The sequence below is a fragment of the Nuphar pumila genome, chromosome 4, assembly GCF_984573655.1.
Source record: "Nuphar pumila chromosome 4, dmNupPumi1.hap1.1, whole genome shotgun sequence".
Taxonomy (NCBI): domain Eukaryota; kingdom Viridiplantae; phylum Streptophyta; class Magnoliopsida; order Nymphaeales; family Nymphaeaceae; genus Nuphar; species Nuphar pumila.
This window is the reverse complement of record NC_143252.1, coordinates 126,325,121-126,352,211: the sequence shown is the minus strand read 5'-3', so window position 1 is coordinate 126,352,211 and position 27,091 is coordinate 126,325,121. Positions and strand designations below refer to the sequence as shown.

The 27,091-nt window shown below is 39.3% G+C and overlaps 1 long non-coding RNA gene across 1 annotated transcript; it reads left to right on the top strand.

Annotated features, from left to right (window-relative positions):
• Window positions 1-19,025: 19,025 nt before the first annotated feature.
• LOC149840957 (uncharacterized) lies at window positions 19,026-20,480 on the top strand. The gene is made up of 3 exons (XR_016431415.1): window positions 19,026-19,448; window positions 19,560-19,707; window positions 20,063-20,480. It is a non-coding gene; the product is annotated as an uncharacterized LOC149840957 (long non-coding RNA).
• Window positions 20,481-27,091: the final 6,611 nt, after the last annotated feature.

Below are 27,091 nucleotides of genomic sequence, written 5' to 3'. Positions count from 1 at the left end.
GGAGCCATCACCAAAATACGTGTTCTCGAACATCATCTCCTATCATTCACACTTTCACGCTTTATCTTGTTGAACATAGTGTCACATAACATCATCATCCTTTTTCAGTTTGGGGGTGTTTTTGTGTTTTTACCCCACTGATGTGTACACTTGTTATTTATCACTTTTTGCATGTATTTTCACAAACTTGCCATCAATAAAAGTACTCATTGTAAACGATCGCATCAAACTTAAAGTATGGTGAATACACACATGCATTATATTGTTAGATTTTAAGTTATATGTAACTGAACATCATACCTTGTCAATGACACTTCCACAATTCATCTTATTGTACATGGGATTATGAATGTCTTTCCTAATGTTTTGTCATACAAGGATAGGTTTGCCTTTTTACACTGTCATCGTATACTTTTCCAATTTTTCTCATTTAATCTAAGCAATCTCTAACAATATTCATCACCAACGTATGTGTTGCTTAACAGCATATCGTGTCATCCATATTTTCAAACTTGTTTTTGTTGACCACAATGCCTTATATACATTGAAATAGATATCTACTTGAGTGGTAGTTTTGTCTTTTTACCCTCACCATCGTGAAGTCCTTGTTGGAGATGATAGACCCGCTTAGTTCGCTAATGACAATTAAAATTTGGTGAAAACCCACAAACATTGTTTGGTTAAAGTTACAAGAATAATAAGTAATTGAACACTACAAGAAAAACTCCAAATAGCGACGGATATTGGCGATAGATTTTTTCGGTCGCCCATTAGCGACGGCTTAGCGAGAGCAAAATATTTGTCGCTACCATTCAAATTATTTATGAAATTAGCGACGAAAATTAGTCTGACGCTAATCCGTCGCTACCTAACGACGGATTAGAGACGTACCAATTTTGTCGCTACTCCGTCCCACAGTTGCGACAGAATAGGCGATGCATTTTGCTATCGCTAATCCGTCGCTAAATTTTCCACAAATCCCTAATTCGAGTCACTTTTCCATTTCTTTTCTCTGTTGTCGGCCATCGAGCTCTCATCGGTCGCCCTCCCGTCGACCTACCGTCGGTTGCCCGCCTCCCCACGACCTCTCGTTGACCGCCTGCCGCCCCACGACCTCCCATCGACCACCCGCCACCCCGCATCCTCCCATCGCCCACCCGTCGGTCGTCGTCCTCTCGTCCGACAACCGGAGGTGACCCCGCACCCCTCTTCTTCACCTTCCTCTTGGTCCCACCCCTCTCACTCTCTTTCGAGTTTCCGGAAGGCCGGCAACCCGAAACAGTGCCCTCCCCTCTCTCAGTTTCGTTGTCGGGAGGTCGGTGGCCCCCTACCGCGTCTCTCGCCCCCTCACTCTCTTTCGAGTTGTCGGAGGGTCGGCAACCCCTGCCATTCCCTCCCCTCTCTCTGTTTCGGTTTGCCGGAGGGTGGGTTATTCAAAACAGTGCCCTCCTCTCTCTCTGTTTCATTGTCGGAAGGCCGACACGAGGCCGGTGGCCCCCTGCCGCGTCTCTCGCCCCCTCACTCTCTTTCGGGTTGCCAGAGGGTTGGCAACCCCTGTCGTGCCCTCCCCCTCTCTCTTTTTCGTTGCGGGGAGGTTGGTGCCCCCCTATTACGCCTCTCGCCCCCCTTACTCTCTTTCGGCTTGCCGGAGGGCCGACAACTCCTGTTGTGCCCTCCATGCTCTTTGTTTCGTTGTCGGGGTCCGGCAAGAGGTCGGTGGACCCCTACCGCGTCTCTTGCCCCCCTCACTCTGTTTCGAGTTGCTGGAGGGCCAGCAACCCCTATCGTGCCCTCCCCTCTCTTTATTTCGTTGTCGAGAGGCCGGCAGGAGGTCGGTGGCCCCCTACCGTGTCTCTCGCCCCCTCACTCTCTTTCAGGTTGTCGGACCCCTGTCGTGCCCTCCCCTCTCTTTGTTTCGTGTTGTCGGAGGCCCGAAAATCCGAAACAGTTCCCTCCCTTTTCTCTGTTTCGTTGCCAGGTGGTCGGTGGCCCCCTGCCATGTCTCTCTCCCCCTCTCTCTCTTTCGGGTTTTGGGTGGCCGACAGGAGGCCGCTCGACCCCCTCTTTTTTTTTTTGCAAGGGAGGGGCCGAGCCCCCTCCCTGTTAATTGTTTTTGCCAGAGAGGGGTCGAACCTCCTCCCTGTATTGTTTTGTATATATATTTTTTGCAAGTACGTTGCTGAGCAAATTGCGCGATGCTTATTGCTAATGTTATTTAATTTTTTGGATGCAACACTTTTCTGTTCATACACTCACTTAGTTGTTGATATCTAGGATTATTTTGATGGAGTTTGGAGATCATACTGAGCATGATTTTAATGTATGTAAATAGAAGTGTTCTTATTTTTTTAGTACAGATTTCATGCTAGGCATGATAGTAGTTAGCGGGATATTAGAGTGTGTTTGCTGCAGGTACATGTTTGACTTTTTTTTATATAAATGATTTGAATATATTGCAATATTTGATGTGATTGTATTCATGCTTGCATATAGTTACTTTTAATTTGATTATGACTTTCATGTGAAATTGTATAATAAAAGCATGCTTCAAATGAATGTATCGTGTTATGAATAGTTTGCACATGAAAATATTAAATTATCAATGCATGCATCATAGTTCTTGTGATTGTATGACATTATATATATTTATATTATATATATATATATATGTGTGTGTGTAATATATATCAAATATATAACATGCATCATATATTGCGTGGTAAATTTGAAATTTTCTTCATCATAGCATTCTGATGCTTCTCTTTTAATTGGTTAGGATATTATTCATAACATCATACGATAAAACCTTTCAGTCGACTGCTGTTAAATTTTTTTCTAACAACAAACATTCTATCTAGTCGACTGATAAAACCTTCAGTCGACTGCTGCTAAATTTTCTAGAAAATAGACATTATGTCCGATCGACTAAGAGAAGATTAGTCCATTAATTCAGAAAGTTAACGTTTTAGCTTAGAAAAATTTGGCGCGAAAAAGTTGGTCAACTGGTGAGTCTGTTGGTCGACTAATAAATATGGATAGTTTTTCTGTTTTTAGGTTCAAGGTGGACACGACACTTTCGGACACCATATTCTCGCACGCCCCGATATCAATGATAACATCACATGCACGCCCCTTACAGTTGCACCGGGTTCTAAAAATATTATTTCGCAACCATTTTGTCGGGGCCGACTCTCGGGATGTGGTCAAAACATGATGGATGGTTAACAAATTTTTGATGTTGTCGTCGAACTCAACGACTTTCATCTCGTCATCTCCCTCAACAAGCGACTCACCCTCGCTCTCGCTATCGGACACTGACTCAATAATGCCCTCCGCCAAATGGGTGTTCTTACTCACGGTGGGACACTTGGACACAATATGACCTAGTTCTTGACACCTAAAACAACGAACGGTAGACTCACTGAGCTTAGCTTTGGATCTGGTGTGGTATGCAGGTTCGGACTGATCGGGTTTGCTAGGGTTGGACTTTGAGTCTTCTTTCCCAGAGGAGCTTGCTCCCCTGGTTGGGAAACTCGACTTAGGTTGACTGGATTGATCACTACGGGATGTCCTATATTCTTGCCTCCTTTTCAATTTTTCCTCCACATTCATGGCATAACTGTTTGCCTGATCTAATGATTCGACTGTGATACAACTGAAGTCATCAGAAATAGCAGGACAAAGACCTATACCTCGTGACCTGCCGGCGGGCGGTCTCCTTGATCTGCACTCGCAGGGATAGGCGATGAAACTCAACAGTATACTTCGCTACAATACTGGTGCCTTGCCGCAAGGTAAGGTACTCCTTGTAGGCTCTCTCAGCGTGATCTGACGACACGAACTTAGACTGCATCAACCGCTGCATTTCCTCCCAAGTCTATACGCGCCCTAGTCTCTGTCGCTCCCTCGACCTCTGCAGCTCAACCCACCATGTCTGCGCTAGGCCTCTCAACCGAGTAGAGGCTAGGGAGACATGACGGTGCTTAGCAACATCGTGGTAGTCGAAGAAGAACTGGACGACATAAGACCAGTCGAAGAACTGCTTCGCATTGAATCGTCTTGCGAACTCTGGAAGCTCCAACTTCACCTCGTACGTGGAGGGGCGCTCTGGTACTCTCTGCTGACGAGCCTCCTCCATGCCTGCGGGGTACTCGTTCCATAAGGCATCATCATCCATCACGACCTCATCTCCTTCACCACGATACTGCTCCTCTGATAATTGATGCTGACGAACTCCGATGACCTGTGGTCGGCGCTCTGGTTGCGTCGGTCTCTGCTGAAGCTGCATAGGAATTTGTCTCTGTCTGGCTCGCCCGTGAGTGAGAACCATCTGCGGTCGGCGTTGTGGCACCAGTATGACAGGTGGCCCTGCTATAAGTGGAAGGGCTAGTCGGGTCTCGGGCTCTAGGGGGTAGGAATAGGATAATACGGGTTTGGGTTGTGGGTCGGGCTAGGATAGTGGTGTTGGGTCGGGTATGGTATTGGGTTTTGGATCGGAGACGGGTTAATGGGTTGGTTCTGGTGCAAGTATGGGGTCTGGTTGGTATAATATTGGGATGATTCGCCAATTGAATATGGATCGGGTCTAGTCCTCAGCTACGCGCCAGACCCAAATTTGGATAGGTTGGATCGGGGAGCCTTTTTCAATATCAAACTTCGATGAAGGATTCATGTAAACTTTTTCATTGAGAAAAATATTTTCGACATCTAATTGGTAAATGAGTCATTTTTTGATGGAAACAACTATTAGGGTTCTAACACTAGTTATCCTCGCTATTGGTGCAAAGGTTTCTTCATAATCAATTATGTACTCTTGAGAATACTTTTTTACCAACTAACCTATCTTTATATATTTTTAGAGTTTCATCACTTTTATTTTTGACCTTAAATACTCGTCTACATTCTACAAGTTTCTTTCTTAAAGGTAAGTTAAATACTTCCTAAGTGTTGGCCTTACGAAGGGCTTCTAATTTTATATTCATGCTTTCAATCCAATGATGTGACAACTCATTATAGGAATTGAATGTTATTAAATAAACTCTATAGTTTAGAGAAAAGGATTCATAGGACACAAAGCTATTTGGTGGAATAGATGTTCGGTTGGATCTCCAAGTGGTGACTCTTATATGGGTAGACCTTGTGAATACTTTTCAAAAACACATGGTTGGTCTCTTTTCTCACGTCCGATATAGACTTGTATATCATTAGAAGGATTCTCAATCAAATTATCATCACTATGAGGTGACTCTAAATTATCATTAACATCCTAATGTTCATCATTAACATCACTATCTAAAGAGTTATCATAAATAGAATTACCATTATGATTTATTTCACAATCATTCAGTCAGAGCCGTACTTGTGTTTTATGGGGCCTCAGGCGGAGGGGAAAAATGTGTCCCGTATTAATAGTAGGAGGGGGCAGCGCCTCCGAATTTTTTTTTAAAGAATCAAAATAACAATAAAATGTGCATTCACATTAAACAAATTTAATATTACAAATATTTATATTATATTAAATAAAAATAGGGGAGCTCGGGCCTTAAAAATGGGCCCCTAATTTTTTTTTAGGCCCAAGGGCCCTAAGGCCCAAGCCTCAGTGGCCTCTTTACAGGTCCGGCTCTGCATTCAGTTCACAAGAATCACGTTCTTCTTTTGACAAAAGATCAAACAAAAATGTATAGTCTACTTCCTCTTTGTTATTCTTTTTATCCAAACCATTCTCATTTTCAAGAGTAACATCCTTAGAGACATAGTTTTTAGGTTTTTAAAATCAAAACACTCGTAACCTTTTTTGTTTTCTCCATATCCAACAAAGACACATTCAATAGAGTTTGGTGACAACTTATCATTTTTACGAGAAAGATCAAAGCATTTGCAATAAAAAATCTGTAATCACTTGAAATCTTGTGCCATGTTAAATAATTTTTTGAATGATGAAATATTTAGTAAAGATGACGAAGGCATTCTATTTATCAAATAAGTTAAAGTCAAAACGACTTTGGCCCAAAATTTTGTAGGAATATCATTAGAGATAAGTAGGGTTCAAGCGGTTTTTATGATATGTTATATTTTTTTTCTGCCAACCCATTATGTTGAGGGGTTCTGAGGCAAGATCTTTAATGACAAATTCTATTTTATTTTAAATAATTTTAAAAATATTTTGACATATATTCTCCATCCAAATCAGACTTAAGTATATAAATATTACTTTGAAATAAGACTTAAGTATACATGAGATATAGGGCCTAGAGGAGCTTCCAAAAAGTCATTGGGAGATTCCAACAGCTATAAAAAGACAAAAAATAAAATAAAAAAATAAAAAACTGAAAAAAGACAAATTTGTCCCTAGTAGACAGAACCTATTTTAAGTGTAAAAAGATCAAAATGCCCCTAAGGTGCAACCCATTTCTACTTTCCTGCATTTTTTCTAAACCTGTACTAACCTAGACGTGTTTCCATTAAGAACCACTTAACCTGAATCAGATCTAACTATTTGAGCTCAAATTTTGACTGTGGCCTTTCAAGACACTATTCAAGACCAAATCAAGCCTTTGCCTAAACCTAACCTATATAGAACCCAATTGGCCTCTACAAGTTCCAGTGCAGCTAGTTGCAGAGAAATTGTTGTGTGAAGTGAGATTATTAGAAGATGGCAGCCATGAAGAATGATGAGATCAGGGAAAAATGAATATGGAGTTGATGTGTATTATTAGAAGATGGCAGCCTCAACTGAGGTGAATGCAATAATTGAGAAGATTCAACGATTCTATGTTGAGATCGAGAAGCGGCGAGCTAGAGAAACATACATGAAGGTCTAGAGAAACATACATGAAGGTTCTTGACAGCCCAAGTCATCTTAAGGAGACCTTAGAGAAAATACATTGGTCTCTATGTGGCATTTTAGATTTGGGATATGAAGAATTCATGTCCTTGCTCTATGAAGATAGACTTCACTTGAAGGACAAGAAAAGACTGATGAAAATGCAGCAGCAGAGTACACATTAATGCAAGCAGATCTTGCATCCTTGTTTGCACAGCCATGCAAGGAAATCGATCAGACTCTATTGAAGGTTGATCTTTGTCCATTCTTCCTTCTCATCAATGAGGGAAAGGATGAATTAGAAGATGAATCCAAAACAGGGTGTTGAGTGTTGATTCAGATGAAGTATACAGGGAAAATGGACTTGTAGAAGATAATAAAACGAAGAATGAGCATAACGAAGAATTTGAAGAATATACAAATGAACTTGTCATGCACTGCAACCATTTGGCTAGGGGCCAATCTGAATTGCACCATGTATAGTTTATCACTGCATAGTCAAATTCTGTAGCATCAAGTTGCAAGTGATGAGTTGCATAGAATTGCATAGGCACGGAAGCCCTACAGTAGCAGCAACCTTGACTAGTATAGAATGAATGAAACAGATTAAATGTTTGTATTTGATCCTAGAGGAACGCACGAGTGTGAGCACCACTTGTATGGTGCCACTGCAGGCAATGGGAAAATGCCCTGTTTTCATTTACTGTCCACACATACTAATTCCCTATGCGTCCTTCATAAAGATTTTCAAAATTCTATAATTTCCCACTCTCGTTTTCTGGAGATAGGCATCAATGAACCAAGTCAATTGATATCTTTGCTAAGAGGAAAATTGCAGTAGAGTTACATCAATGGCAATAGAGATATACATGTGTTGCTTAACTGTTGCAACCGACAATGACTTGCTGCTGATATCTTCCACCTTGCAAGCTCACATTCAGAACAACAAATGACAATAATGGATTTGTGGCGGTTCCAAACTATTGTAAGAATTTCTTGTTAATATATATATATATATTACTCTTTCATTTTAGAATATATTTTAGGTTTTTGCTTAAGGGCATTTTGGTTAATTGACCTAAATAGCCTTTGGGGCCTCCCAACGGCTAGATATTCTGGCCATTGGGAGCTCCCCAAGATTACTTTGGTCCCCTTTACTTCTTGGCTCTTGTATATATATGGGACTACTTGTCCTATTTCATATATGCATTTTACGTGCATTATTAATAAATCATTTACTTTTAATAGTTTGAGTGACTGACCCAAAGATATTACCTTTTAGGCGGAGTCCTCTATGAAAGGGCCTACAATAGTGAACTCCTTGCATGCTTGGATGAGGAGGAGATTCAAAAGGTTGAATTTCATGGTGGTCTCTGTGGAGGACACATTAGTCTTCAGATGATGGTCAAGAAAATCTTAAGGATAAGATACTATTAACCATGGACTACGATTGTTGCTCTCATGTGAAGAAGTGTAAGTAGTTAATATTTTAATTCATATGGACTCTTAGATCCAAATGGGAGGGGGGGGGGGGGGGAGGTCACATAGGACGTCCCTTATGAGGGTCCAATCCATGACCATTGGCTCCAATTAATGTTTAAAATTAGATCAAATCCAAAATAACACTTTAGATCCATATTGGATCCAAATATCGATTTTAGATCCAGAACTAAATTCTAAGATCTGAAACCACTCAAACTCGTTTAGACTTCATACTTTAGCTTTTTCAATTATTCTTGAAATATTCTTCATAACTTGAAACAAAAGTTTATAATTAATTGAAATCAATAATTCACAATTATAGTCATAGATGCATCAATAATTCATCATTTATTCATTTTATTATCATAGAAAAATCTTGGGTTTTACATCATCCACATAGATAGAACAAAGTCATGATTATAAATAAACAACGATGCATCTTCACGGGAGCCAACAAAACAAAGTTCTTGAAGAAAAATGCTTAAACGATGGAACCAGGCTCGCTGAGCTTGCTCGAGACCATAAAGAGCCTTGTGTAACTTGCATACATGATTTGGATAATGCGGATCTAAAAATCCTAGAGGTTGAACCGTATAGACATCCTCTGTCAGGCACCCATGGAGAAAAGCATTATAGACATCAAGTTGACGAATGCCCCAACCAAAGTGAACGACAATGGCAATGACCGTGTGGATGCTATTGAGCTTAACTACTGGGCTAAATGTCTCAAAATAATCAACCCCAGCTTTTTGCGTATATCTTTTGGCAACCAAGCAAGCTAAGCGAGCCTTGTACCTTTCAAGAGAGCCATCTACGCGGCGCTTGATTTTGAATATCCACTTGCACCCAACAACATTGTGACTAGGAGATGAAGGCTCTTGTGTCCATGTCCCAATTTTGTTATTAGAGCTTTAATTTTTTGGAGCATAACCTGATGCCAATGTGGGTCCTTGTGAGCTTGCAAAAAACAAGTGGGTTCACGATTACGATGAAGCTCAATAAGGAAAGTAGAATGTATGAGATACTTGGTAACACAAAAGGCGTTCAGTTTAAGGGAGCCGATTTGAGATCGAGTAGCCATGTGGTGAGTTTAAGGTGACGGAGGAATAGACACGGATTCTAGGGGATGAGACTCATAACTCATAGTAGGGGAACAAGTAGGGGCTGGCGGTATAGGAGAAGTGGGATGGGGAGACTCGGCTGGAGTAGGTGTGTCTACAAAGGCCTACATGGATCGGGTAGGGTGATTGGGAGAGGGTTGAGCAACCGAATGCTGGGGCATGCTAGGAAGAGAGAAAGTGGGAAGAAAGATAACCATAGGAATGCTTGGAGGCAAAGGCGACAAGTTAAGTGAGGAGGCTGGCATAAATGCTTCTTTAAACGGGAAGAATGATTCATCAACAGTCACATTTTTAGCAACCAAGGTCTTACCACTACGCTAGTCAAGACACACGTAACCTTTATGTTGGTTGCTATAGCCAAGAAAGACACACCGAGTACTACGAAAATCAAGTTTATGTTGGTTATAAGGGTGCAAGCATGAGTAACCGGCACACTCAAAGACTTTGAGAAATGTGTACTCTGGGGCACAATTAAAAAGTAAAAAATAACGTGATTTCATATTTATGACAAGCGAAGTAAGGCGATTTATCAAATATGCAGCTGAAATGAAGGCATAGTCCCAAAATTGTAGAGGAACTACGGATTGAGCAAGAAGGGTTAATCCAATTTCTACAATATGCCTATGTTTGCGTTTAGCTGACCCATTCTGCTCATGTGTGCGAGGACATGAAATACAATGGTCAATATCGCATGATCGTAAGTACACAAACATTGAATACCACCCCAGTCGCTTTGAAGTAACTTGATGGATCAACCAATGAGATTTTCAATAAGAGTTTTGAAGACTCAAGAAACATAAAGTACGTCAGATTTTTTTTATAATACAAATTCATGTAAATCTGGAATAAGTAACAACAAAGTGCACATAGTACCTAAAACCTCTAGAAGAAGTAATCGGGTCTGGTCCCCCACACATTCAAGAGGTCCAAACACTTTATAAGAAAAATAGTCAAATGGCAAAGTGTGACTTTTGACTTGTTGATACGCTTCACAAACACTACTTCTAGAACCATCACTAAAAGGAAGACCGCACTTCTTGACGAGATGAAGTACTACTCGCATGGCTGGATGATCTATGCTGGTGCATTCTCCAACATTCACCTCTTTATTGTCTAGATTCGACTGCAAACATTTGATTTTTATAAAGTCCATTGTTACTTGTTCCCTGAGCCACTAGCATTCTCGTCTTGCGATCCTTCATATACCAAAGATAAGGTTAAAATTCAAAGTAGACATCATTATCCTTGGAAAAATGGTGAATGGATAATCAACCCATTTACAAAGTGGAGTCATTTCTACACAAATATTCAGCCAGCAAGCTGGAAACCATCAATGAAAAGGCCATCATAAAAGCCTATTTTGAAATTGCTGATAATAGCCACTGGAGACAGAACAAGACCACATATACTCAGCTGGCTAGCTTGAATGCATCGATGAAAAGCCCATTTTGAAGATGTTGAGAAGAGCCACTGGGAAGTTGAGTTTGGTTCTGCTGTAATAGAATTTAGTCACGTACTCTGTTAGGCTGACACAGATTACTGAAGCAATTACATCATTAACTACTAAACCACCAAAAGACAAAGAAATGGTCTGTGCAGCATAAAAGCCACCTAGCAATGAGATGCCACCAAAGAGTGCCCTGCGGGGACGGCTTCTGAAGTAGTTCCTAGAGAGCTCGGGGATAAAGCGGATGATATCAACCAACCGCAGACGACCCCCATTCTCTTGTACTGCTCTAACAATGAGTTTTGCTTTTGATCTTGGAGGAAAGCTCCTCCAGCCACCAAACTCGGACTTCTGTATATAGCAGCTAATTCTACAAAGGCCTTGGAGCAACAACATTGAAAATGTATAATGCCATTCCAAGGGTAAGAATAAGAATTGAAAGCAGGACGTCAATCGTCAATCAAGGGAAAAACATGGGTCACTCTTTATGGCTATATTTTCTTGAATGGTCATCACTGTGCTGAACCAAACAAATAAGAATAGATCATCATCACCTATTTAACTTTTTATTACATTACTACCTTAACTATATTACCGCTGATGTGTCTTCTGAAAGTCAAAGTAGGCATCCAGGAAAGGTTGAGATTCCTATAGCTGCAGACGTCATATAGATAAGGAATAAAGATGAGGAGGATAAAAACAATAACAATGCAGAAACAAAGTGTAGCCACGCGCTGTAGGAGGCAGCAATTAACTATATTAACTATATATATATATAAAGAGAGAGAAGGTAATAGAAGCTAACCACCAGCTAACCAGGCTTTTTGGAAGGTTTTTTTCATGTTTTCCTTAAATCCAACCATAACACTTGCTTTTATAAGAATAACTCTTGCAGCATCCAATTTTGATATGCAGGTAGGTTTTGAAAAGGTTTAAAATTGTCAGTTTAATATTTTCATAAATATTTAAGGCATAAAAAATCATATTTTTTATCTAAAGAACATGATCCAACATGAAATTTAACAATAAATTGACCATGTCAAAAACATGAAAAAAATCCTTCAAAAAACCTGGTTAGCTAGAAAAGTGGCTAGCAGCTACCACCTTTCTCTCTCTATATATATAGAGAGAGAGTATATTGGGTCTCTGTTAAACCATATTAGTGTTAAATCCAAGCTAAAGCGCATTGACCATCCATCGTGCATGTTGATGGATGGTCAGCATGCAAAAAATGAAAAAATCACATTTTTAACCTTTATTGTAGCACTAAGAGTGCCAATAAAGGGACTGGGACCTTTACTGACGCTTTTAATTCTCTACTAAAAGCCGAGCACATTTCTGAAAAAAGTCTTTACCGTATTCAAAGCGCCAGTAAAGGTGCCAGACCCTTTACGAGTACATTTTTAGTGCACCAGTAAAGGTCTAAAAAAACATGATTTTTGTGTTTTTTTGCAAGTGTGAGTGACAAGATAGGATGAGAAAACAATAAGAAGTCATTCAAAGTGCCACCTTCAACATGATGAAATATGAAAGTGTGAGTGACAAGATACGATGCTCAGTTACTTATTATCCTTATAACTATAACTATACGATGTTTGTGTATTTTCACCAAACTTTAATTATCATTAGCGAACTAAGCGGGTTTATCGTCTCCAACAAGGACTTCATGATGGTGTGGGTAAAAAGAGAAAACTACCCCTGAAGTAGATGTTTATGTTGATGTATATATGACTTTGAATTTATATAATTGCTTTTTCATACAAGGATAAGTTTATCATTTTACCCTTTCGCCGTGTAACTTTGACATTAATTTTATTTGATTTGGTTAATCTATAAAAAAATCCATAACAAATGTACTTCACACTCGTTTAGGGATAGTTTTATCTTCCAACCCCTCCACTTTGTAGTCGTGGTATTTATATCTTTTCGTGGACCTTTTTCTTATGTTACTTATCATAAAAGTACTTGTTGAAGTTGAAAGCCCTACTCAATTCGCACTACCAGATTAATGTATGTTCAAAACCCACATGAGTTATGTTCTTATAGTTTTGTAACACACAATTTCATATTTCGTCAACAGAACATCGTGTCTTTTCACACACAATTTAACATTCCGTCTTGTTGAAGTTTACATCATGAATACCCTATCATTATTTTCTGACATAAGGGTACGTTTGTTTTTCTTGTTGAAGAAGACATCATGAATACCCAATTGTTGAAGATCACATCAAAATTAAAGAGTAGGAAACACCCACACGCGTTATAATTCATACTTTTGCACGATCTTGTTGAACACGACACAGTGTATGCATCAACATACATCTCTATTTCAGCGGTAGTTTTGTCTTCCAACCCCACCACTTTATAGTTGTGGTATTTATATCTTTTCGTAGATCCTTTTCTAATGCAACTTACTATGAAAGTACTTGTTGGAGTCTAAAGTCCCACTTAATTCTCACTAACAAATTAAAATATGCTCAAAACCCATATACAACAATGTTTTGTTCTCGGAATATGAAATTGTGTATGACAAGACAATGTTCTATTAGTTATAATCATTAAAACTCTAACAACAAAACACATGGGTTTTGAGCATATTTTAATTTGCTAATGCAAATTGGGTGAGATTTTTTACTCCAACAAGTACTTTTGTTATATGTTGCATGAGAAAAGAGTTTGCGAAAAGATACAAAAACCACGACTACAGAGTTTTGGGGTAGAAAGACAAAACTACCTGTGAAATAAATACGTATGTTGATGCATAGATTGTGTCATATTCAACAAGATGGTGTGAAAGTGTGAATAATAAGATAAGATGTTCAATACCTAGTACTCTCATGATGGCTACAATAAGATCTTGTCCACATAACATAAGAAAAATAGGAGAGCTATACGAAGGCAGGGTATACAGACAAACCTACCCTTACCTGAAAAAATAACAAGACATTTATAATGTTATCTTCAACAAGATGGAATATGAAACTGTGGGTGACAAGATACGATGTTCATTTAGTTATTGTCTTTAAAACTTTAACTATATAATATTTGTGGGTTTTCACTAAACTTTAATAATCATTAGCGAACCTAGCGGGTCTCTCATCTCCAACAAGGACTATACGAGGGTTGGGGTAAAAAGACAAAACTACCCTTGAATTTGATTTTTATGTTGATGTATACATGGTGTTGTAGTCAACAAGAACAAGTTTGAAAATATAGAAGACACAATATGATATTAACCATCAAGAAAATTGGTGGTGTAGAAAGACAAACCTACCGTTATGGTGGTGGTCTAAAAAGACAAACCTATCATTACATGAAAAAATAAAATAACATTAGCAATATGCATCGCTTAATTTGCTCAGCAACGTACTTGCAAAAAATATATATACAAAATAATACAGGGAGGAGGTTCAACCCCTCTCTGGCAAAAACAATTAACAGGGAGGGGGCTCGGCCCCTCCCTTGCAAAAAAAAAAAGAGGGAGTCGAGCGGCCTCCTGTCGGCCACCCAAAACCCGAAAGAGAGAGAGGGGGAGAGAGACATGGCAGGGGGCCACCGACCACCTGCCGACCTCCTGGCAACGAAACAGAGAAATGGGAGGGAACTGTTTCGGATTTTCGGGCCTCAGGCAACCCGAAACAAAGAGAGGGGAGGGCACGACAGGGGTCCGACAACCTGAAAGAGAGTGAGGGGGCGAGAGACACGATAGGGGGCCACCGACCTCCTGTCGGCCTCTCGGCAACGAAATAAAGAGAGGGGAGGGCACGATAGGGGTTGCTGGCCCTCCAGCAACTCGAAACAGAGTGAGGGGGGCAAGAGACGCGGTAGGGGTCCACCGACCTCTTGCCGGACCCCGACAACGAAACAAAGAGCATGGAGGGCACAACAGGAGTTGTCGGCCCTCCGGCAAGCCGAAAGAGAGTAAGGGGGGCGAGAGGCGCAGTAGGGGGGCACCAACCTCCCCGCAACGAAAAAGAGAGAGGGGGAGGGCACGACAGGGGTTGCCAACCCTCTGGCAACCCGAAAGAGAGTGAGGGGGCGAGAGACGCGGCAGGGGGCCACCAGCCTCGTGTCGGCCTTCCGACAATGAAACAGAGAGAGAGGAGGGCACTGTTTTGAATAACCCACCCTCCGGCAAACCGAAACAGAGAGAGGGGAGGGAATGGCAGGGGTTGCCGACCCTCCGACAACTCGAAAGAGAGTGAGGGGGCGAGAGACGCGGTAGGGGGCCACCGACCTCCCGACAACGAAACTGAGAGAGGGGAGGGCACTGTTTCGGGTTGCCGGCCTTCCGGAAACTCGAAAGAGAGTGAGAGGGGTGGGACCAAGAGGAAGGTGAAGAAGAGGGGTGCGGGGTCACCTCCGGTTGTCGGACGAGAGGACGACGACCGACGGGTGGGCGATGGGAGGATGCGGGGTGGCGGGTGGTCGATGGGAGGTCGTGGGGCGGCAGGCGGTCAACGAGAGGTCGTGGGGAGGCGGGCAACCGACGGTAGGTCGACGGGAGGGCGACCGATGAGAGCTCGATGGCCGACAACAGAGAAAAGAAATGGAAAAGTGACTCGAATTAGGGATTTGTGGAAAATTTAGCGACGGATTAGCGATAGCAAAATGCATCGCCTATTCTGTCGCAACTGTGGGACGGAGTAGCGACAAAATTGGTACGTCTCTAATCCGTCGTTAGGTAGCGACGGATTAGCGTCAGACTAATTTTCGTCGCTAATTTCATAAATAATTTGAATGGTAGCGACAAATATTTTGCTCTCGCTAAGCCGTCGCTAATGGGCGACCGAAAAAATCTATCGCCAATATCCGTCGCTATTTGGAGTTTTTCTTGTAGTGTTCAATTACTTATTATTCTTGTAACTTTAACCAAACAATGTTTGTGGGTTTTCACCAAATTTTAATTGTCATTAGCGAACTAAGCGGGTCTATCATCTCCAACAAGGACTTCACGATGGTGAGGGTAAAAAGACAAAACTACCACTCAAGTAGATATCTATTTCAATGTATATAAGGCATTGTGGTCAACAAAAACAAGTTTGAAAATATGGATGACACGATATGCTGTTAAGCAACACATACGTTGGTGATGAATATTGTTAGAGATTGCTTAGATTAAATGAGAAAAATTGGAAAAGTATACGATGACAGTGTAAAAAGGCAAACCTATCCTTGTATGACAAAACATTAGGAAAGACATTCATAATCCCATGTACAATAAGATGAATTGTGGAAGTGTCATTGACAAGGTATGATGTTCAGTTACATATAACTTAAAATCTAACAATATAATGCATGTGTGTATTCACCATACTTTAAGTTTGATGCGATCGTTTACAATGAGTACTTTTATTGATGGCAAGTTTGTGAAAATACATGCAAAAAGTGATAAATAACAAGTGTACACATCAGTGGGGTAAAAACACAAAAACACCCCCAAACTGAAAAAGGATGATGATGTTATGTGACACTATGTTCAACAAGATAAAGCGTGAAAGTGTGAATGATAGGAGATGATGTTCGAGAACACGTATTTTGGTGATGGCTCCTGTTGGTGATTGACTAGGTGAAATGAGAAAAATAAGGTGGCTACACGAAGGTGGGGTAGAAAGACAAACATACCTCTATGTGAGAAAACAATGATAGGGTATTGATGATGTCATCTTTAGCAAGACAGAAAGTAAAATTGTGTGTGACAAGACATGATGTTTTGTTGACTGAATGTGAAATTGTGCGTGACAAGGCATAATGTTCCGTTAGTTATAATTAAGGAAACTCTAACAACATAACTCACGTGGGTATTCACCGTACTTTAATTTTGATGGGATCATTTTCAATACGTAGTTTTATTGATGTCTAATATGCTAAAAACATGCAAAAATTAATAAATATCAAGTCTACACATCGAAGGGGTAAAAACACAAAACTATCCAGAAACTGAAAAGGAATGTTGGTTTACAGGACGCCATATTCAACAATAGAAATTGTAAAAGTGTGAATGATAGGAGATGATGTTTGAGAACATGTATTTTGCTGATGGTTGTGGTTGGCGATTGACCGAGCGAAATGAGAGAAATGAGGTGGCTACACGAAGGCGGGGTAGAAAGACTAACATAACCCTATGTGAGAAAACAATGATAGGGTATTCATGATGTGATCTTGAATCAGACAAAATTTGAAATTGTGTGTGACACGATATGATGTTCTGTTGACGGAATGTGAAATTGTGTGTGACAATACACAATGTTCTGTTAGTCATAAGTAATGAAACTCTAACAACATAACCCATGTGGGATTTGAGCACATTTAATTTGGTAATGCGAATTGAGTGTGACGTTCGACTCCAACAAGTACTTTTATTATAAGTTGCACGATAAATGGTTGTGTAAAAAGATATAAATAGCACGATTACATATTTTTAGGGTAGGAAGACAAAACTACCGGTGAAATAAATATGTATGTTGATGCATAGATGGTGTTGTGTTCAACAAGATGGTGTGGAACTATGAATCACAAGATAAGATGTTCAACAACTAGTACTCTCCCGATGGCTACAATAACAACTTGTTTATATAAAAGAAGAAAAATTAGAGTTGCACGATGTTGGCGTAGAACGACAAACCTACCCTTACGTGAAAAAATCACAAGACATTCATAATGCCATCTTCAACAAGATGGAATATGAAACTGTGAGTGACAAGATGCGATGTTCATTTAATTATTGTCCTTAAAACTTTAACTATATAATGTTTGTGGGTTTTAACTAAGCTTTAATTATCATTAGTAAACTTAGCGGGTCTCTCATCTCCAACAAGAACTATACGATGGTCGGGGTAAAAAGACAAGACGATCCTTGAACATGATTTCTAAGTTGATGGATAAATGGTGTTGTGGTTAACAAAAACAAGTTTGAAAATGTGGATGACACAATATAATATTAAGCAACAAGAACATTGGTGGTGTAGAAAGATAATCCTACCCTTATGGTGGTGGTGTAAAAGACATACCTATCATTACTTAAAAAAATAACAAGTCATTCAGAGTGCCATCTTTAACCAGATGGAATATGAAAATGTGTGACAAGATACGATGTCCAATTACTTATTATCCTTGTAATTCTAACTAAATGATGTTTCTGGGTTTTCACCAAATTTGAATTATCATTAGCAAATTAAGCGGGTCTATCATCTCCAACAAAAACTTCACTAAAGTCGGTGTAAAAAGGCAAAACTACCCCTCACGTGGATATGTATTTTGATGTATACAAGGCATTTCAACCCACAAACATTATATAGTTAAAGCTTAGTTAAAACCCGCAAACATTATATAGCTAAAATATTTTTTTATAGTTGCTCAATAGCAATTGGTCAGGACGGGTTAAGAGTTCAGTACTAGTGCGTATTCTTATCCGCATAAAATCGATATGCTGAAGGCTTGAATTGGCTATTTGTAATAAATATAAAAAGAATGCATAATTTTATTTTTTAATATTATTTTAATAGCTTTAACATGTGTCATTTCTGATTGCCACATAATATTTTTTAGTTCTTCTCGCCTGCGCCTCAGGTAAATGACCGCACAACCAAAGAATTGTACAATACGAAATGACATGAAAAAACTAAATTACTAATTCTGCAATAAAAAATTTGTGAGGCTGACTAATATTTTATGATCAAAACTCCATAAACTAAAATTGTCATATATGGTATTCTTTGCAATAAAAAAAACTCGCTTTTAATTTTTAAGTAAAAAAATTACCATTTTTTTCAAAAAATGTAAGGAAGAAAAGTTGATTTTTATCACGAGAAAGTGGCTGCCGATATTTACCCAAAAAAGCGTTTAGTCACTATGCTCAGCACCATTATTTTCTGTCCTGATCCAAATCTGATTGGATCCGTCCGAGACAGGCCTAAAAAAGGCTTTCTTCAACCCACATTAGTACCGATTTCATTCGATCCATACCCGCACCAGAGTTTACACCTAAAGCGTACTCGATACGCAATTACGGGTTTTCTTGATAATGACAAAATTATAAATTCCGCCCAATTAAAAGCCTTTATTAAGCAAGTACTCCCGCCAAGTGCCAACCGCCATCCGCAAGCCAGATTTAAAACTCGTTGCGTTACCTCTTGGCTCTTTCACTCTCTAATCCAAGAACAAGAACCAGAACCAGAACCAGAACATCGACGTTTCTCGAAGCTCCCGCTGAGCGCATCGTCGTCCTCCCCCTTTCCCCTCGAGAACCAGAGACGATCTGAGATTCTTGGTCCATTCGAAGCCCTAATCTCGCCGTCTGCGTCCTTCGTCGTCTGCCGACTCTCGTCTCCGTTCCCGCGAGGCTTCTGCTTCCCTTCCGCTCCCCTCTCCACGCTCAGAGCTCGGCGATGATCGTCGAATCGAGGCGATTCGTCTCTAGATCTCCTTCGTTGTACGCGAATTCTAGGCTGCGGAGCTGCGTGGTGTGTTTCTTCTTGCGAAAGGAACCCGACCGGACGGCGGATTCCTGGGAATGTGCAGAGAGGGAGGTCGATCGCGTCCCGTTTGATCTCAACATCTTCTTCGTTCTCTCTGGGTTCGCCTTCTGAGCGTACACGAGCCCGCTTATGAGTTTAGCTGCGTTTGCCTGCCTTTTTATTTCGATTTTCATTTTTTCTTACTCCGGTTTTGGTTTTTGTGGATCTAGTGTGCGATGGTTTTGATCTCAGCGTGGTTTCTTGCTCGTTGAGGCAGGAGGACACGGGGACGCATGAGATTGGTGCCAAGTTGAGGTAGGAGAACGCGGGGACGCGTGAGATTGGTGCAGCGGAGTGCCAGACGGTGTATCTCTCCGAGTAAGACGGTTTGATCGTTTGTTATTTTCTTTTTTCCCGATCCATTTGTTTTTAGCATACGCACCCCCAAACGCCTTTCTTGATTGTAGTCGAATTCGTGTAGGAAATTCATGATCTATTGTTTCGATCTTCTTTTGGAATGATTTGTACTCAAGCGAGGTTGTTTCCATTGGTGAATTGTAGGGTTCTTTGTGTTTTAGATTTTGCATGTTCTCTTCAAAGAAGTTCTGGGTTAAGTGATGTATGTGTTGTCTGTGAAGTTGACACGCTTTTGTAAATTCATTTAGTTGTTAAGATAGTCTTGGATGCTTTCTTGTTTGTCGATTCTAACCCTTCAAAATATTTATCTGACCAGGCAGTTCCTTCGTGAGGTTTATGATGGGCAGCTATTTATCAATTTGAAGAAGGGTGTGGATTTGCCTGCCATGGATCCTTAGGTCGGTTCCTTTTCTCCTTTATCTTTATTGATTCATTTTGTTGAATCTGAGTTTGCTGCCTAATGGATTTGGAGAATGTAGACTGGTCTAAAACGTTTTCCATCTTTCTTTTATGTTGAAACTGATTTTGAGTTGACCAATATGATTGCGTTAGTAATTTGAGTGAATATTGGATGAGAAGTGTTAAAACTGTTGTGAAACCCGATGATCCTGACAAACTAGACAGTGGGCCCTTCTAGTTAACCTGGGTCAACATCTGCATTTTGATATCCCAAACAAATAGAATTATCTACCACAATGCACATTAACACCTACTCGGTCTTTGGACATAGAAAATCACTTTGGATGGAGTGATAGAACATGAAAAGGAATCTTTGCCATCTAGGGTAACTTCAGTAAGGCACTCAGACACCTTTGCATGGTCATGAAGATGAGATGCTCGTTTCTTTTTATCATGGCCTCATGTGGAGTTTGTATATATATGTATATATGTGTATGTATGCATGTATGTATCCACGTATGTATGTATGTATGTGTCATTATCTTTATTATATTTTTTGTATTTTTGTCTGAATCCTTGTTTGGTGTGGTTAGCTAACCCTAGGCATTTTAGCCATGTGAGATTGAAATATGGGTTTGTAAATTCTGGTTCATCTCTTGATCATTAGAAAAGAATAAGCCATTAACACTGTTTGGGTGAGGCTTTTTGGTCACAGTCTTTTTGACCAATTTATATGGAAGTTCTGGGTGGCTCTGGGCTATATAATGTTTTTTCTCAAGAAAAAGCTATCATGTGAAAATAGTTTCTAACAAATGCATTTTTTACACTCACTGGCAGTTCCAGTAATGTTCCATTTTGAAAATAATGCCACTTACTGATACAAAATTTCCAGGAACAAGCGATCTTTATGCAGTCATACAATATGACAACTAGGCTGTGAAATGCATGCCGAAATGGTAGTAAGTTTCACACTATTCCTTATTAGCACCAGTTGGTATGTCAGTGAAACTCAAAATTAGTTTCCTTTTTGAATTAGAATTTACTGGGTTCTGCAGAATTGCTTATTCACATGCATGCTATTGGAATCTTTTGATTCAATCTATGTTTAACATGATTTTATTGGGTTGTTTATAGTTTACCCTTGCCTCTTAAACTTGATTTTCTTAAACAGGAAAGCTTATCAGGTTTTTTTCTGAAAATTTTGGTCATTGGAGATCAAATTCTCTACCTAGTGTTTAACACATCATTGTCTAACTTCATTTTATTACACTATTATGAGTGCCTTTATCAAATGTTCTATTTATCTATACTAAGAATGATATTTATTGGATTGAATGTGATATCATGGTCAGTAAAACTGCTATCAGCTGAAGGGTCGTTACCATTCTCATGGTATTATCTGTTATAATAGTGTCTGGTGCATGTCCATTTGGCAAGCCTGATTGAGAAAGCAAATCAAAGTGCCTTTTATCTGGTAGCTTTACGTGCAAGAGTGTGTAGCCTTAAGGCTTGATCAGTCTGAATTGGCTCTGTGCTTGACCTGCTCTAAACCAGGTTATACGTTATCATTTTGATTGCATGGTTAGTGGTTGCTGAGTTGGCTGATTATGTCTGAGATGCCAGTCATTATGTGCAGAGAATATTTTTCTCCCTGCTATGAGAATACACATGCTTGGGCATTTCCAAGAAACTGAAGTTGTATGAGCGTGTAAAATACGCAGCTCATGACAGTTAAGTTCACTTCTTTGTTAAAAAGAAGGTGCTTTTTCCTGATTTATATGTTGTGCATTTTATCAAGGATTGGTTGCTGCCAAAGTATCAAATTTCAAATATAATGAAAGTTGATCTTATGCACAGAGCAAAACATACATAACACCACATACCATGCACATACGCCCGCTACAACTCATGCTCCAGGGTCATGCAGGTCATCTTTAGTTGCCCTTGACTATCTGCACAGTACCCCAATTCCAATTCTAGTAAAGCATGTGCATGATGTAGGAAGTTTTTGTTAGTCAGAGGCAGGGATTTGTGTAGATTGGATATTTTCAAGCCCCATATGAGGACTACTTGGAGTAGAAGAATATTATGTAGTTGTTTTTAACGATAGGTATCTATTGATCAAATATTTTCTAGCCCGATATAAAGACAATTTGGAGTAGAAGAATATCATATCATTACAGTTAATGATTGTTATGGGTCGGAAGTGATGGAGGCAAGGCGGATGGTTAAACTGCAATTCTTAGTTTTCTAAAGAAGATTATTGGAAATGTTAGCAATACAATTTATTACACTGAATCTAAAAGGGCTGCAATTTGATTTTGACTGATGTTTAGTCATTGTTTAGTATTTCTAAGAATACTAATTGTGTTTTCTTTGCCCCTCATCCAACAAGTACTTTTATAAGTAGTACACCTATACAATTATGGGGTAAAAAAAGAAAACTAGCCATGAGAAACAAAACTATGTCGGTGTGTACACTGTGTTGTGTTCAATTAGAACATGCGCAAAGGTGTGAATGACACAATATGATGTTCAACAACAACTATGTTGGTGATAGCCATTTTTAAAGATTTATCGTACAAAATGAGAAAAATATCCCATGTGGGTATTAACCATACCTTAATTTTGATGCGATCATTTTCAACGAGTACTCTTATTGATGGCTAGTATGCGAAAAGTAATAAATAGCAAGTCTACACATCTGTGTGGTAAAAACACAAAACTACCCCCGAACTGAAAAATGATGCTGATGTTTATTTGATGCTCAAGTAGTTATTGTCTTTAACACTTTATCTATATAATGTTTGTGGGTTTTCACTAAACTTTAATTATCATTAGCGAACTTAGCGGGTCTCTTGTACACAAGCACTATACGACAAAACTACTACTGAATTTGATTTATATGTTGATGTATACATGGTGTTGTGGTCAATAAGAACAAGTTTGAAATGTGGATGACATGATATAATGTTATGCTACAATTCCGTGGTTGATGGATATTGTTAGAGTTCGACATTATGAAATGAGCGAAATTAGAAAGCTACATGGCAGGGTAAGAAGACAAACCTATCCCGGTATGACAAGTACTTTTAACAAGGCAACAATTATTGGGTGACGCCATGTTCAACAAGATTAAGCGTAAAAGTGTGAATGATGAGAATTGATGTTCGAGAACAAATATTTTGCTGATGGCTGTTGTTCGTGATTGACTGCGCGAAACGAGAGAAATAAGGTATCTACATGAAGGCGGGGTAGTAAGACAAACGTAGCCCTGTGTCAGAAAACAATGATAGGGTATTCATGATGTCATCTTCAACAAGACAAAATGTGAAATTGTGTGACAAGACCATGGTTGCCAGTTGAAGAAGCGGGAGCGGGAAGCGAGGCACTTTCAAAATTTTAGGAAGCGGGGAAGCGTGGGACCACTTAGGATCGATTCGGGAAGCGTCTCAGAAGCGACCTAGGAAGCGTCTCGGAAGCGACCTAGGAAGCATCTCGGAAGCGACCTAGGAAGCGTCTCGGAAGCGACCTAGGAAGAGTCTCGGAAGCGAGGGGGAAGCAAAAAAAATAAAAATAAAAAATACAAAAAAATTGAAAAAAAAACGGAGGAAGCGAGGGGAAGCGTGGGGGAAGCGAGGGGGAAGCGTGATGGGAAGCGTGCTTCCCATTAAAGGGAAGCGTGTCCCCCATTAAAGGGAAACACGTCCCCCATTAAAGGGAAGTGCGCTTCCCAAAAAAGGGGGACGCTTCCCCCCACGCTTCGGAAGCGCGACGTTTCGCGCTTCCGAAGCGCGCTTCCCCTTTTAGCTAGGCGCTTCCGGTAACCCTGGACAAGACACAATGTTCTGTTGACGGAATGTGAAATTGTGTATGACAAGACAATGTTTTGGTAGTTATAATCAATGAAACTCTAACAACATAATACGTGGGTTTTGAGGATATTTTAATTTGGTAATGCAAATTGAGTTTTGATTTTCGACTCCAACAAATACTTTTATTATAAGTTGCATGAGAAAAGGGTCTGCCAAAAAATATAAATACAATGACTACAAAGTTTTGGGGTAGGAAGACAAAACTACCCGTGAAATAAATATGTATTTTGATGCATAGATGGGGCCGGGTTCAAAAAGATGGTGTGGAAGTGTAAATCACAAGATAAGATGTTTAACAGCTAGTACTCTCGTGATAGCTACAATAACAACTTGTACGTATGAAATAAGAAAAATAGGATAGCTACACGATGGCTAGGTAGAAAGACAAACATACCCTTTCGTGAGAAAACAACAAGACATTCTTATTGCCATCTTCAACAAGATGAAATATGAAATTGAGTGATTAGCTACGATATTCATTTAGTTATTGTCCTAAAAACTTTAACTATATAATATTTGTAGATTTTCATTAAACTTTAATTATTATTAGCGAACCTAGTGGGTCTCTCGTCTCCAACAAGGACTATACGATGGTCGGGGTAAAAAGACAACACTACCCCTGAATTTGATTTCTATGTCGATGTATACATGGTGTTGTGGTCAACAAGAACATGTTTGAAAATGTGGATGACACAATATGATATTAACCAACAAGAACATTGGTGGTGTAGAAAGACAAACCTACCCTTATGGTCATGGTGTAAAAAGACTAACCCATCGTTACATGAAAAAATAACAAGTTCTTCTTAGTGCCGTCTTCAACGAGATCAAATATGAAAATATGTGGCAAGATACGATGTTCAATTACTTATTATCCTTGAAACTCCAACTAAACGATGTTTGTGGGTTTTCACCAAATTTTAATTATCATTAGAGAACTAAGCGGGTCTATTGTCTCCAACAAGGACTTCACGATAGTGAAGGTAAAAAGACAAAAGTACCCCTCAAGTAGATATCTATTTCGATGTATATAACGCATTATGATCAACAAGAACAAGTTTGAAAATGTGGATGACACGATGTGATGTTAAGCAAGACGTATGTTGGTGATGAATATTGTTAGAGATTGTTTAGATGAAATGAGAGAATTTGAAAAAGCATACGGTGGCAGGGTAAAAAGACAAACCTATCCCTGTATGACATAACAATAAGAAAGTTATTCATAATTCCATGTACAACAAGATGAAATGTGGAAGTGTCATTGACCAGGTACGATGTTCAGTTACCAATAACTTGAAACTCTAACAATATAACACATGTGGGTATTCACCATACTTTAATTTTGTTGCGATCGTTTCTAACCAGTACTTTTGTTGATGGTTAGTTTGCGAAAAAATATGCGAAAAGTAATAAGTCTACATATCGGTGAGGTAAAAACCCAAAACCACCCTCGAACCTAAAAAGGATATTGATGTTTACATGACCCCATGTTCAACAATATAAAGCGTAAAAGTGTGAATGATAGGAGATGATGTTTGAGAACAAGTATTTTGGTGATTGCTGCTGTTGGTGATTGACCAGTTGTAATGAGAAAAATAAGGTGGCTACACGAAGACGGGGTAGAAAGACAAACATACCCCTATGTGAGAAAACAATTGTAGGGTATTCTTGATGTCATTTCAGCAAGGCGGAATGTGAAAGAGTGTGTGATAAGACACACTGTTATGTTGATTGAATGTGAAATTGTGTGACGAGACACAATGTTTTTTTAGTTATAATCAATGAAATGCTAACAAGATAACCCATGTGGGTATTCACCATACTTTAATTTTGATGCGATTGTTTCCAACGAGTACTTTTATTGATGTCTAGTATGTGAAAAACATGCAAAAAGTAATAGATGGCAAGTCCACACATCAGTGTGATTAAAACAGAAAACTAACCCAGAACAGAAAAATGATGCTGGTTTACATGACGCCATGTTCAACAAGGTAAAGCTTAAAAGTGTGAATGATAGAAGATGATATTCGAGAATAAGCATTTCGGTGATGGCTGCTGATGGTGATTGATCAGGCAGAATGAGAGAAATAAGGTGGCTACATGATGCCGGGGTAGAAAGACAAGAGTAACCCTTACATGAGAAAACAACAAGACATTCATAATGCCATCTTCAACAAGATGGATTATCAAACTGTGAGTGACAAGATACGATGTTCATTTAGGTATTGTCCTTGAAACTTTAACGATATAATGTTTGTAAGTTTTAACTAAACTTTAATTATCATTAGCGAACCTAGTTGATGTCTCGTCTTCGACAAGGACTATACGATGGTCTGGGTAAAAAGACAAAACTACCCCTGAATATGATTTCTATGACGATGTGTCAATGCTATTGTGGTCAACAAGAACAAGTTTGAAAATGTTGATGACACAATATAATATTAACCAACAAGAACATTGGTCGTGTAGAAAGACAATCCTACCCTTATGGTGGTGGTGTAAAAGACAAACCTATCATCACTTGAAAAAATAACAAGTTATTCATAGTGCCATCTTCAACCAGATGAAATATGAAAATGTGTGACAAGATACGATGTTCAATTACTTATTATCCTTATAAATCTAACTAAACGATGTTTGTGGGTTTTCTCCAAATTTTAATTATCATTAGGGAACTAAGCGAGTCTATTGTCTCCAAAAAGGACTTCATAATAGTGAGGGTAAAAAGACAAAACTACCCCTCAAGTAGATATTTATTTTGATGTATACCAGGCATTGCAGTCAGCAAGATGTTTGAAAATGTGGATGACACGATATGATGTTAAGCAACACATACGTTGGTGATGAACATTGTTAGAGATTGACCAGATGAAATGAGAGAAATTGGAAAAGTACACGTTGGCAGGGTAAAAAGGCAAACCTCTCCATGTAGGACAAAACAATAAGACATTAATAATCTCATGAACAACAAGATGAAAGGTGGAAGTGTCATTGACAAGGTACGACGTTCAGTTTCCTATAACTTGAAACTTTAACAATATAACGCATGTGGGTATTCACCATACTTTAAT